The following is an 11878-nucleotide window of genomic DNA, read 5'->3' on the forward strand; positions in this document are numbered from 1 at the left end:
TTTTCCTCTAGGAGCTTTCCTCTATAATCCATTTTGAATTTATTTTTTTTGTTGTTTTTTGTTTTTTTTTTTTGCGGTATGCGGGCCTCTCACTGTTGTGGCCTCTCCCGTTGCGGAGCACAGGCTCCGGACACGCAGGATTGGTGGCCATGGCTCATGGGCCAAGCCGCTCCGCGGCATGTGGGATCTTCCCAGACTAGGGCACGAACCCGTGTCCCCTGCATCAGCAGGCGGACTCTCAACCACTGCGCCACCAGGGAAGCCCTGAATTTATTTTTGTAAATGCTGTTGGAGAATGATCTGATTTCACTCTTTTACCTGTAGCTGTCCAGTTTTCCCAGCACCACTTATTGAAGAGACTGTCTTTTCTTCATTGTATATTCTTGTCTCCTTTGTCATAGATTAATTGGCCATAAGTGTGTGGGGGTCTATTTCTGTGTTCTCTTTTCACCCTGCATCACCCTGATGCCAAAACCAGACAAAGATACCACAAAAAAAGAAAATTACAGGCCAATATCAGTGATGAATATAGATGCAAAAATCCTTAATAAAATATTAGCAAACCAAATCAAACAATATATTAAAACGGTCTTATACCATGATCAAGTGGGATTTATCCCAGGGATGCAAACATTTTTTGATATCTGAAAATCATTCAATGTGATATACCACATTAAGAAGTTAAAGAATAAACCCATATGATTATCTTAGTAGATACAGGAGAAGCTTTTGACAAAATTCAACACCCATTTATGATAAAAAACACTCTCCAGAAATTAGGCATAAAGGCAACATAGTTTAACATTATAAAGCATCTATGACAAACCCACAGCTAACATCATACTCAACGGTGAAAAGCTGAAAGCATTTCATCTAAGATCAGGAACAAGACAAAGATGCCCCACTCTTGCCACTCTTATTCAACATAGTACTGGAAGCTCTAGCCACAGCAATCAAAACAAAAAGAAATAAAAAGAATCCAAATTGGAAAGGGAGAAGTAAAACTGTCACTGCTTGCAGATGACATGATACTATACATAGAAAATCCTAAAGATGCTACCAGAAAACTACTAGAGCTCATCAATGAATCTGGTAAAGTTGCAGGATACAAAATTAATATACAGAAATCCGTTGCATTTCTATACACTAACAACAAACTGTCAGAAAGAGAAATTGAGGAAAGAATCCCATTTACCATCACATCAAAAAGAGTAAAATACCTAGGAATAAACCTATCAAAGGAGGTAAAAGGCCTGTACTCCGAAAACTGTAAGACACTGATGAAAGAAATTGAAGACAACACAAACAGATGGAAAGATTTACCATGTTCTTGGATTGGCAGAATTAGTATTATTAAAATGGCCATACTACCCAAGGAAATCTACAGACTCAGTGCAATCTCTATCAAAATACCAATGGCATTTTTCACAGAACTAGAATGAATAATTTTTAAACTTGTATGGAAACACAAAAGACCCCAAATAGCCAAAACAATTTTGAGAAAGAAGAACAGAGTTGGAGGAATCACACTCCCAGACTTCAGACTATAGTACAAAGCTACAGTCATCAAAACGGTATGGTACTGGCACAAAAACAGACACATAGATCAACAAAATAGAATAGAGAGCCCAGACATTCCCAACCATTTTAAATGCTCAGCTTCTGTCTGAATGTGATTTTGTTTAATAAAATCAGAATATTCTCATTACGCTCACAGAGAAATGAATGCTTTAACACAATTTTTCCTTGATTCCACAGAAAATAAAATTCACAAAAAGTATACCAAATGTCTGTCACTGCCCTTTTCTTTTAATTTTTCTCAATCTCATCCAGGAGGGTTTTTTTGGGGATTCCAAGTCAGGCCCCCTCCAATATTGATTGATTCCAAAGTCAGGTTCCTCATGTGTCCCCCTTTTCAGTATTCAGGATAATGTACAAGGTTAGATTAGAATATTCTACTGCCACAAAAGAAAATACTGTACATTCCAGGCTCTAATGTGACCACTACAACAAATTACCATCAAAATATAAATGTCCTTATGCAATAGCATTTTTAAAAATTCAGCTCTGATATTGTGGTACTTAGAATTCACAGTCCCTGGTGTTGTGAAGTAAATTATATGTAAATATAAGTAAATAATACTTACATATATAAATAATAAACAGATTTTCTAAATGTTTATTTACTTATCAAAGCTTGATGCAGGCATAAAATATGTCTTTTCCCTTTGCTTTATATCTCATATAGTGCTGGCCAGTAGTAAGGGCAAATGATGCTGGATAAATGATAAATGATGACTTTATAATAAATGAGTAGAGACTTAAATTATATGATAAAAAGAAATTGATAAATAAGAAATTAAATTAAAAGATGAATGTCTTAATTTTGTTTGAAACTATTTTTATAAATATAAATATGTCTTGATTTTGTTCTGTGGGGCTCTCTATACAGTAAGTGGTATTTTTTCGAGGCCAAGTAGTGCTCTGATCTTCCAGTAGCAGTTATCTAACTTACCTTATTATGTAAGCAGGCCAGAAGGTTTGGGGCTGTGTCCATATCGGGAGTCCAAGCTAAGCCTGGGATATGTGGGCAGAGCCCAAAACAATGAGGAACTGTAGCCTGATATCTTGGCAAGGGTAATCTTAGAAGGCATTGGGGGTAAAGTGTCACATGGAAATTAATCTTAAATCAAGGTCTAGATGCAGATAATAGGAAAGAATGAACAGGAGAGAAAACTGAAGATGGCAGGACAAAGGACAACAGGAGGTAGAGCTGTAGAGCCTGGACATACTCCCAGGGGCAGGATTATTCATAAGAAGGATCCCTTTATAGGGCTTCAAGCCTTTGAGCAATGAAGTAGATAAGAACACTGAACTAGTGGAGCAAACAAATAGTATTTTTTAATGTTGCTCATTTATGATATAACTGCTAATATTATATCTCTTTTTCTAATATATTTTAGAAAAATGTTTACCTCTGGAAGAACTTATTTTTCGTCATAATTGGATCACTTTTTTTTCTGGTATTACCACCATTTGTTTTCATGTCATTAGAGAATTGGAGTTATATTGAAGGAATTTATTATTCATTCAACACCATAAGTGCTATTGGTTTTGGAGACTATACAGTAGGTGAGTCTTCATAATCCTGAAATAAGATTCACTATCAGAGCAACAGATTGAAACAGGATATAAAATAAAGAATCAGGGCTTCCCTGGTGGCGCAGTGGTTGAGAGTCCGTCTGCCGATGCAGGGGACACGTGTTCGTGCCCCGGTCCGGGAAGATCCCACGTGCCGCGGAGCGGCTGGGCCCATGAGCCATGACCACTGAGCCTGTGCATCCGGAGCCTGTGCTCCCCAACGGGAGAGACCGCAACAGTGAGAGGTCCGCATACCGCAAAATAAATAAATAAATAAATAAATAAATAATCAAATGGAAATGTTAACAGATTTCTTTGGGAGATAAGATAAAGTTGAAGCCCTTTTAAATAAAAACTCACTGTATAAATAAACCCAACACCATCACCTCCCTCTCTCCTCACCCCACAGTGATCACTGACTATGGGAATAAGATACAGAGTAATTCCTCTTAAACTAAATATCTCTGCTTGATCACACATGGTAAGCAAAAGGCATATGCAATCAAAACACTAGACTTAAGTGTTGAACCCTATATCCCATACCTTATATATAACTTTTCCGAATATGTTTCAAATTCCTCCCTAAAATAAAGATGGAGAAAGGAAAGGGATAGAATCATAGACATTAGGGTTTTTTTTCATAAACACCTGTGAATCAAGTTAAAATAATTCCTAAATTATTGAGGGTATAGAATTCTAAATTGGAAGCTATTTTCTTACAGTATTTTAAAGATGCCATTCCATTGTCTCTGGCTTCCTTCATTTCTGATGACAAGTCAGCTGTTAGTTTCATTGTTGATCCTTTGAGGTAAGGAGCCTACCCCTTGCATTCCCCCCAATCCCCACTCCACCTGCTTTTAAACTTTTATCTTTGTCTTTGGTTTTCAGCAATTTAACTATTACCTACTTCAGTGTGGTTTGCTTTGTATTGATTCTGCTTGGAGACCACAGAAATTATTGAAGTGAGGAACTGAAATCTTTCATGTGTTTGAAAAATTTTCAGCTACTCTCTCTTCTAATACAGATTATTCCTTGTTTCCTCTCTCCTACTTCTAATGTCAGACTTCCTCACTGGGTTTCGCATGTTCTAATGACTTTCTGTATTTTCCATGTTTTTTCTCGGACTTCACTTAGGATATTTTCTATTAACCTGTCTTCTAGTTTACTAATTGTAACTTCTGCTGTATGTAATGTGCTTCCAGACTCATTTAATGAGTTTTTAATGTTAATATCATATTTTTTAAATTATAAAATGTCCATTTAATGCCCCCCCCCCGCTTTGTTTTGTAAATTCCAGTTCTCTGGTGAAAGCCTTCATCTTTTCATCTCTTTTTCCATATTATATTTTTAAAAACATAATATTCATAGTTATTTTAAAGTTCTTATTTACTTATTTCCATATCTGGAACACCTGTGGGTCTATTTTATAGTCTTTTTCTTCCTTTTGATTTTTGGTCACATAGTTCTGTCTCTTGACATACCTGATAATTTTGGGTTGCATGCTGGATATTGTATATTTTAAAAATTATAGATGCTTCAGGTAATGTTATCTTCATCCAGAGAGGTTTTACTCTTTCCTCTGCTAGGCAAATAGAGATACAGGAGTACAGAGGGTAACTGAACACCTAATCCAGTCAGGGAATGATATGATTTGAGACTAGATTGCAGATTTGGTAAAGCCTTAGTTTCCCTTTGGTTCTTCCTGTTCCTAAATCATAGTTCTTTACAAACGTCAAATGATGAAAGCCTGGTATGTTCACAAAACCACTCTCCTGGTTTGTTCTTGAAGTCAATTCTTTGTTTTCTTGCACTTGAATCTACTGGAAACTCTGCTCTGCTTTTTAAAAGGTTTTTAGCTTATCTTTTTTAGCCTTCAACCTCATGTGGCTTCAGAATTTGGCAATGTATTGGAGGAGAAAACAAGCTATAGGTTTGAAATCCTGCAGATCTCCAATGTGTCAGTACAACCCGGAAGGACTACCAGAAGCTCTGCCACTTTCTCTGTTCCTTATAGTGCTCTTCTGCTTAGCCCAGATCAACAGACTTTTGCCTATGCCCCGACTCTGAAAAAAAAAAAAAAAAAAAAAAAACCCAAGGGGAAAAGCAGTTTCAGACTTTCTGCCTATCTCTCCTACCTGGAATATTAGCCTTCTAGTCTTGATTGCTTTAGTAGCTCTCTAGTGCCTTTAAACATGATTGTGTTTTATTTTGCTTTTAATTAATCTGACTTTTCTGGTTGTTCTCAGCTGGAACATTGTTCCATCACAAACCACTGCATCCTACCCAGAAATGAAAGTGTCCCTACTATATTTATTTTTAGTCTAAATAGGACTAATAATTAAATAATTAATATTTAATGTATAGATTGATAATTTTACATAAATAAACATATTTTGAGGATACATACCTAAAAATCTAAGAACTATTTTTAAATATCACTCAGAAGAGTCTCTGTTACATTTTTCTGGATTCCCAGAGTAGAGATAGTACTTCCTTGGCCTTCTCATAGAAATCTGCTTCTAATTTTACAACAGAAAATTTCATCTTATATTATGAACTCCCTGCTCATCTCTTTAAAAATTACATTCTCTTATTAGTAAAAAGAATGATAATTTAAAATGAAAATATTTTTAAAGAAATAAACATTTCCAGTGCTCACTGAAGAAATTTTAGAAAACATGACATTTCAATTTATGAAGAGCTTTTAATGACTTAGGGGAAGCCTGTTAATATAAAGCTACATTAAAGGATACAAAATAATATATACTAATGATGTCAAGTAGGTGAACATTTTTTAAAAGGCATAGAATTCAGTTAACATGATAACAGAAACTACTAAGATCATATTATAATTTTTCTCCTGTTTATTTACACCTAGCCATGCTTTCTAAAGTTTCTTTGCATGCCTGGTGAGACTATTTCTGATTCAAATATTCCCCAAAGTTATAGCCCATTGGGATCTCAGCTTAATGTGAGGGGTGTTTCATATTGGAGACTGATTTATGTTGCTTTCACCACACCACAGGAGGCTACCAAAGCCAATGCCCTAGTGTTTTAGAATAGGAAAATGCCTTTAAGGAAAAAGTGGCTTAGGTACTCTTGTGCTTATAATGTGGTCTAGTATTTTCCCAAGCATTTATGTTTTCTGATGACTTTAACATAATTTTCAAACATGTAATCACATATACTTATCTGTTTTCTGCAAGGATAACTTGTCCAAATATCCTTGACTGCCAATACCATAAATGGGATTTTTAAAATATGCTCTCTTTTGAAACTGAGATTTACTTAGAGTGAAATACACAGATCATAAGTATTCAGTTTGATGAGATTTGATTAACATGCCTCAGGGAAAGCACTGAGAAAACAGAATATGTCCATGTTGTGATCATTCTACAGAGGCAGGATAGACCTTGCAACCAAAATTGGTTTGGATGTTGAGATGGTCACATACACACACACACACACACACACACACACACACACACACACACCAAGAATGTATGTGTGTAGTAATGGTGTAGTATGGTATGTAGAGTTTTGTGTAGTAGTGGTAAAAAGAGATTTATTACTCACATAATGAGGCTTTCTGAGCAGAGCAGGGTGACTTTCAAGCAGGTCTGAAAATTTCTTGAGAGAACAAGAGCAGTGACTGGCTTTGCCTTTTATGTGATTAGAGTGTGGGAAAGGCATGAGAGCTCCCATGTTTGAACCAGAGCTTGCGTGGTTGGATTTCTCACAGTCACTGAGGGAGTGTGTGAGCTTGTTTGCCCAAATGAGGGAAAGAAGGAGGGATGAGGCTTGGAAACTGTCAGCAGTCAAATACCAAAAATCAAATCAGACTTTATTACATGCCACCACCTCAAAAGTACCCTTATGATCCTTTACAGTCAATTCCCGTAGTGAGTTCAGGAGATCTCCGAGCTGATCAAGGAAAAGGATACGACCATGAGGTTGCAATAGCATGCACGAGCTTTATTTGGGTTACACTTTGACAGGCTTGCATGTGGGGTAAATCCCTCATAGCATGAGGCCATCCAGAGGTTATAGCATGGGGGAAACTACCAGAAGGAGAGGAGGGTTGGGGAACTTTGGGAGGCAGAGGACAATCAGAGGGGCTTATGGGTCTAGGTAGTATCACTCAGCAACCTGACAGGGAGTCTCTGGGTCACAGAGCTCCGAAGAGCAGCAGTGGCTTGGAGTCTTTTACAGCTATAGTGTTTATCTTATCTATGGCTCCCAGATGTTAGACACAATTTCATAGGATGTGCAAAGCAGGCAGGCTTTAAATGGCTAAAACTCTGCTTATTTGAGCTATTACTGAAACAACTGGATATGAAATAGTTTGAGTTTTCCAGGCTACTAGTATGGGCTGGTAGTGTCAGGGGTGGGATGAAGCTATTGACTCTTTAGATGATCTGGGTCTCGGCTTTGTTGCAGCTTTAGTTAGATTCGGTCCATCACTGGCTTGGACTATTTTGAGGTCAGATATACCCTTCAACAAGGTTTGGGAGCTGAGTACCAGTGAGGATCTCAACAATCACGGGAGATCTCTAGTTTACAGCCTGGTTATAGCTATTTGGGTTCCTGGGTATTCTCTTTGCTCTCCAGCCCCCAGCTTCTCCCCTTTGCCAGCTGCTGCCTTCACGCAGTGAAGACCCAGTGTGTGGTAGGCAGATTCATTCAGTTGCCCTGCCCCGCCTCCAGACTTCAGTGGACAACCTCGCTTGCACTTGGGATACCCACAGTGGGTATCATTCTCTAGGTAAGCAAGCAGCCATGAACATCGTCTCTCCTAGGAAGGACTTGTCACTTTCTAAAATTTAGTTCATTTAGGATCCTTTTTCATGTCCTCCACTCTCTTTGTTTTGTGATAAAACTATGATTTTGTGGTGTATCCAGTTTTTTCTCTGTGTTAGTGTGGGTATGACCATCTCTTGTGTTTTTTTACATACTAAAACAGAAGGTCCGTACTTTGCTTTTTAGTTAGTAAAATACACACTCAGATTGTGTCAATAGAATCTCAGCTTAGGATTTTGCTTTTATTGGTGTGTGTGTGTATGTGTGTGTGTGCACACGTGTTTTGAGAGGCAGTGTTTGGAAGAAGCTGCATCAGAGACAGTTAACCAAGTGTCATCTTAAATCCAAAGTGAGTGTAGCCCTCCAGTTATACTTACTCAATTTATTCTCTGATCATTATGCTTCATAAAAGTTGGCTAATTTATTAAATTATAGATAAATATCAAATCATTTCGTGTCTGATAATTTTAAATATTTCTTGTTATTTCATGCTCTAATAAGCACAGTTAAATTGTATTCTTGTGATAAATCACAACATATTTATTGTGTTATTTGTCTCCGGTTACTTCTCTTTGACTTCAAAGTTCATGCACTTTCAGCTACACTTCCTTATACAAGTAGACTACAGTCATGAAATATAAATGACAAGACCTGAAGGAAGTGTAAAAGTTATAGTTTTACAGTATTAGGATGATTTGATTTTCTTTTCCTTCTGCAAAGAGTTCTCTCAAGATTTCTAAAGACAAAGGTAATGAATTCATAGAATTTTAAACATAGAAATAGAGACCTGATACAATGAAACACATTGTATTTTGTTAACAAAATCTGAATCCCATCTTAAATGATTTTGTGTTATATACTTATCTTTTTCTTCTCTTGTTTTAAAGGTTTCCTAGCTGTAGCAATGATAAATATTACCTCATTGCAAAATATTATACTTACTGTGATATTAAAAAAGGATAATGTTCAAAGGGGAAGAGAATTTTTCAACCTCCAGATGTGCTCTAAAAGTGAATAGAATCTGAATATTTATAATTTAAATTATATTCTTTCCTTAAAAGCAGGGATAATTTTAGATATGCTTTATTTTAATTTCTAATTTGTTCTCAGGATCAGATTCTAAAAGGAGGCATTTTTCTAGGTATTAATGAATGAAAGAATATGTTATGGGGAAAAGTCACCATTTAATTATTTGCATGTTATTTGCTTCCTGTCTTTAGTTTCAAATCCTATGAAAGACAATCAGGACATCACTTACTCAATCTTATTATTAATTTGTAATCTCCATGGTCTTGCCTGGTTTGCTCTTCTATTTAATTTGATAGCCAGCTTTTTTCAAGAAATGGAATCAAAGCTAACTAAATACACATCTTAAACAGAAGCTGAAGAAGAAAAGGAGTCAAGCTCTGTATAGCAATACTTTTAGTAGGTTTCCTCCATCTGAACTGCAGAGAGTTTCCACAGAGCCCTTTTAAAAGTGTCAGAATAGGAAGGAGGAAAAGAGGAACAATCAGGTGTTTCTCCATAAATCTCTTGTGTGAGTTCCATTTCCATATTGAAATTTATTTATTTTAATTTTGTATTGTCATTAAAAAATAATTTTAAAATATAATGCAAATCTCAACTTCACTTATCCTTCCCCACACCAGTCTCTCATCCCCTGTTTGGTTTCATGCTGGCATTTGTATACAGTAGAAGCTTATTCTGAAAGCTGTGTTTCCCTTTTTTTTTTCTACCATGTATTTCAATAAAAGAAGTGTGGATGTACAAAATGTCCATGTATATAGAGCTAATTTCATTGGGTTCTGATTCTTGTATACATTATTTCTAATTATCAATCCAGTGCTTCTTAATATTTTATGCATTTTTAGCCCTATCAAACCAAAAGTACATTAACCCAAAACAATGGCTTGAGAGATTTGTTTTTTTCAAAGGTATGATCCGTATATTATAACAATATCCTTTTATGGAAATCAAAGAAATTTAGCCTTTGACATTATAAAATATTGCTTATTATGACCTTTTTTAAAAACCAAAGTATGAATTATCTCTATAAAGACATAGATATGAATATAGATATCGATATAAACATACATAGATGGCAAGCACTGCGTGAAAAAGGGAAAAATGCTTGAATTAGCTAAAAAATGGTAGGAGAAGGTAGAGGAAGAAATGAAGACATTAAGGGAAGTAGGTGTCTTCTAGAGGAAGAGTTTCTCCCTTGGGTAATAAAATCTGCATCCAGTACAGCCAGGGTGATGGAGATGAGAAGGAAAAAATTTGTGGGTGGATCCTTCCACATAATTTTGAGAAATGCCACCACCATCCCTTAGATCGCAGTCTTTTTTTTTTTTTTTTTTTTTGCGGTACGCGGGCCTCTCACTGTTGTGGCCTCTCCCGCTGCGGAGCACAGGCTCCGGACGCGCAGGCTCAGCGGCCATGGCTCACAGGCCCAGCCGCTCCGCGGCATGTGGGATCTTCCCGGACCTGGGCACGAACCCGTGTCCCCTGCATCGGCAGGCGGACTCTCAACCACTGCGCCACCAGGGAAGCCCTAGATCCCAGTCTTTAGTCTGTGGAGGAAAGAGCAGCATTAGGTTTTGTTTTGTTTTGAGGTACAGTTGATGTACAGTATTATATAAGCTTCAGGTGTACAACATAGTGATTCACAATTTTAAAGGTTATATTCCATTTATAGCTATTATAAAATATTGGCTCTATTCCCTGTGTTGTAAAATATATCCTTATAGCTTATTTAGTTTATACATAATAATTCGTACCTCCTAATCCCTTACCCATACCTGGTTCCTCCCTTACCTCTCCCCGCTGGTAACCATAGTGAGAGTGTAGCTGCTTGCAGACAGCCTGCTCTGCAAAGAACACAGAAACTCTCGGAAAATGAGTTTCTGGCTATGGGCCATATTTTCCAGGACATCTACCAGTGCCTTTGTGAGTCAGAGACATAAAAACACTTAATGTGAAGATCAGGGTTGGACCTATAAAAATTCTTGAAAGATAGAAGTGCCAGTGCAAGTTTAGGGATAGAAAACATTTAGAAATCATCCAAAGAGGAAGAGAAAGCCACCCGAAAGACATTGGACAAGAGGTCCTGGGACTAGGACCATCTTTAGAGACTAGGGCTATTCATCTAGTCCCTAGGGCCCAGCGTCTCCAAATCCTCTGAGTCAAAAACTCAGAGAATGATTGGAAACCACATTTCAAAATTGCTTAAAGAAAATCCCCAAGGACTCCTGTGCTGCCTGCAAGGCTGGTTCTGATACAGGTCTCAGAAGCCCCACTACTGGCATCTGGGTTCCTTTGGCCCAGAGGAGAACTTAGGCTCGGGTTCAGTCCACCTCTGCTGCCCCAAAGGAATCACTGATGCTGAAAGAGGCAGTGAGCATCCCAAACACTCCTTGGCCTTCTAAACTTCAGAGCCCAGTAGAATTTTATTTGGGTTTCTTGGCCTGCATTTTGCCTACTCCTATTCTGGGCTTGGTGCAGATGCACAACCATAATTGTTGGCCTTGTTTAATAACCTCCCTCAAAGATGACTTTTATAATCATGGTGCTGTGGTCTGAATGTTTGTGCCCTCCCCCAGTTTCATATGGTGAACTTCAAACCCCCAAAGGTGATGTTATTAGTAGGGGACGCCTTTGGGATGTGATTGGTTTGGGCAATTCGTTTACAAGTGCTCTTGTAAAAGAGAACTCATAGAGAACCCCAGCCCCTTCTGTCACAGGCAAAGCCCACTGGGATCCCTGGGAAAAATAAGATGGAATCTAGATGATAAGGTCAAACCACTGCTTTTGTGCTTAGTCTAGTTTCACTTGCCTATAGGGTGCTGCATGCAGAGGCCTTGCACCTGGCACTTCAGACCAGAGTTCCTAGTATGAAATGGCTGCACTGACACCTCAGCTCGGAAGGCCCTGTGCA

This window comes from Mesoplodon mirus (genome assembly GCF_964341445.2).
Source record: "Mesoplodon mirus genome assembly, chromosome: 4".
In the NCBI taxonomy this organism is placed as follows: Eukaryota; Metazoa; Chordata; class Mammalia; order Artiodactyla; family Ziphiidae; genus Mesoplodon; species Mesoplodon mirus.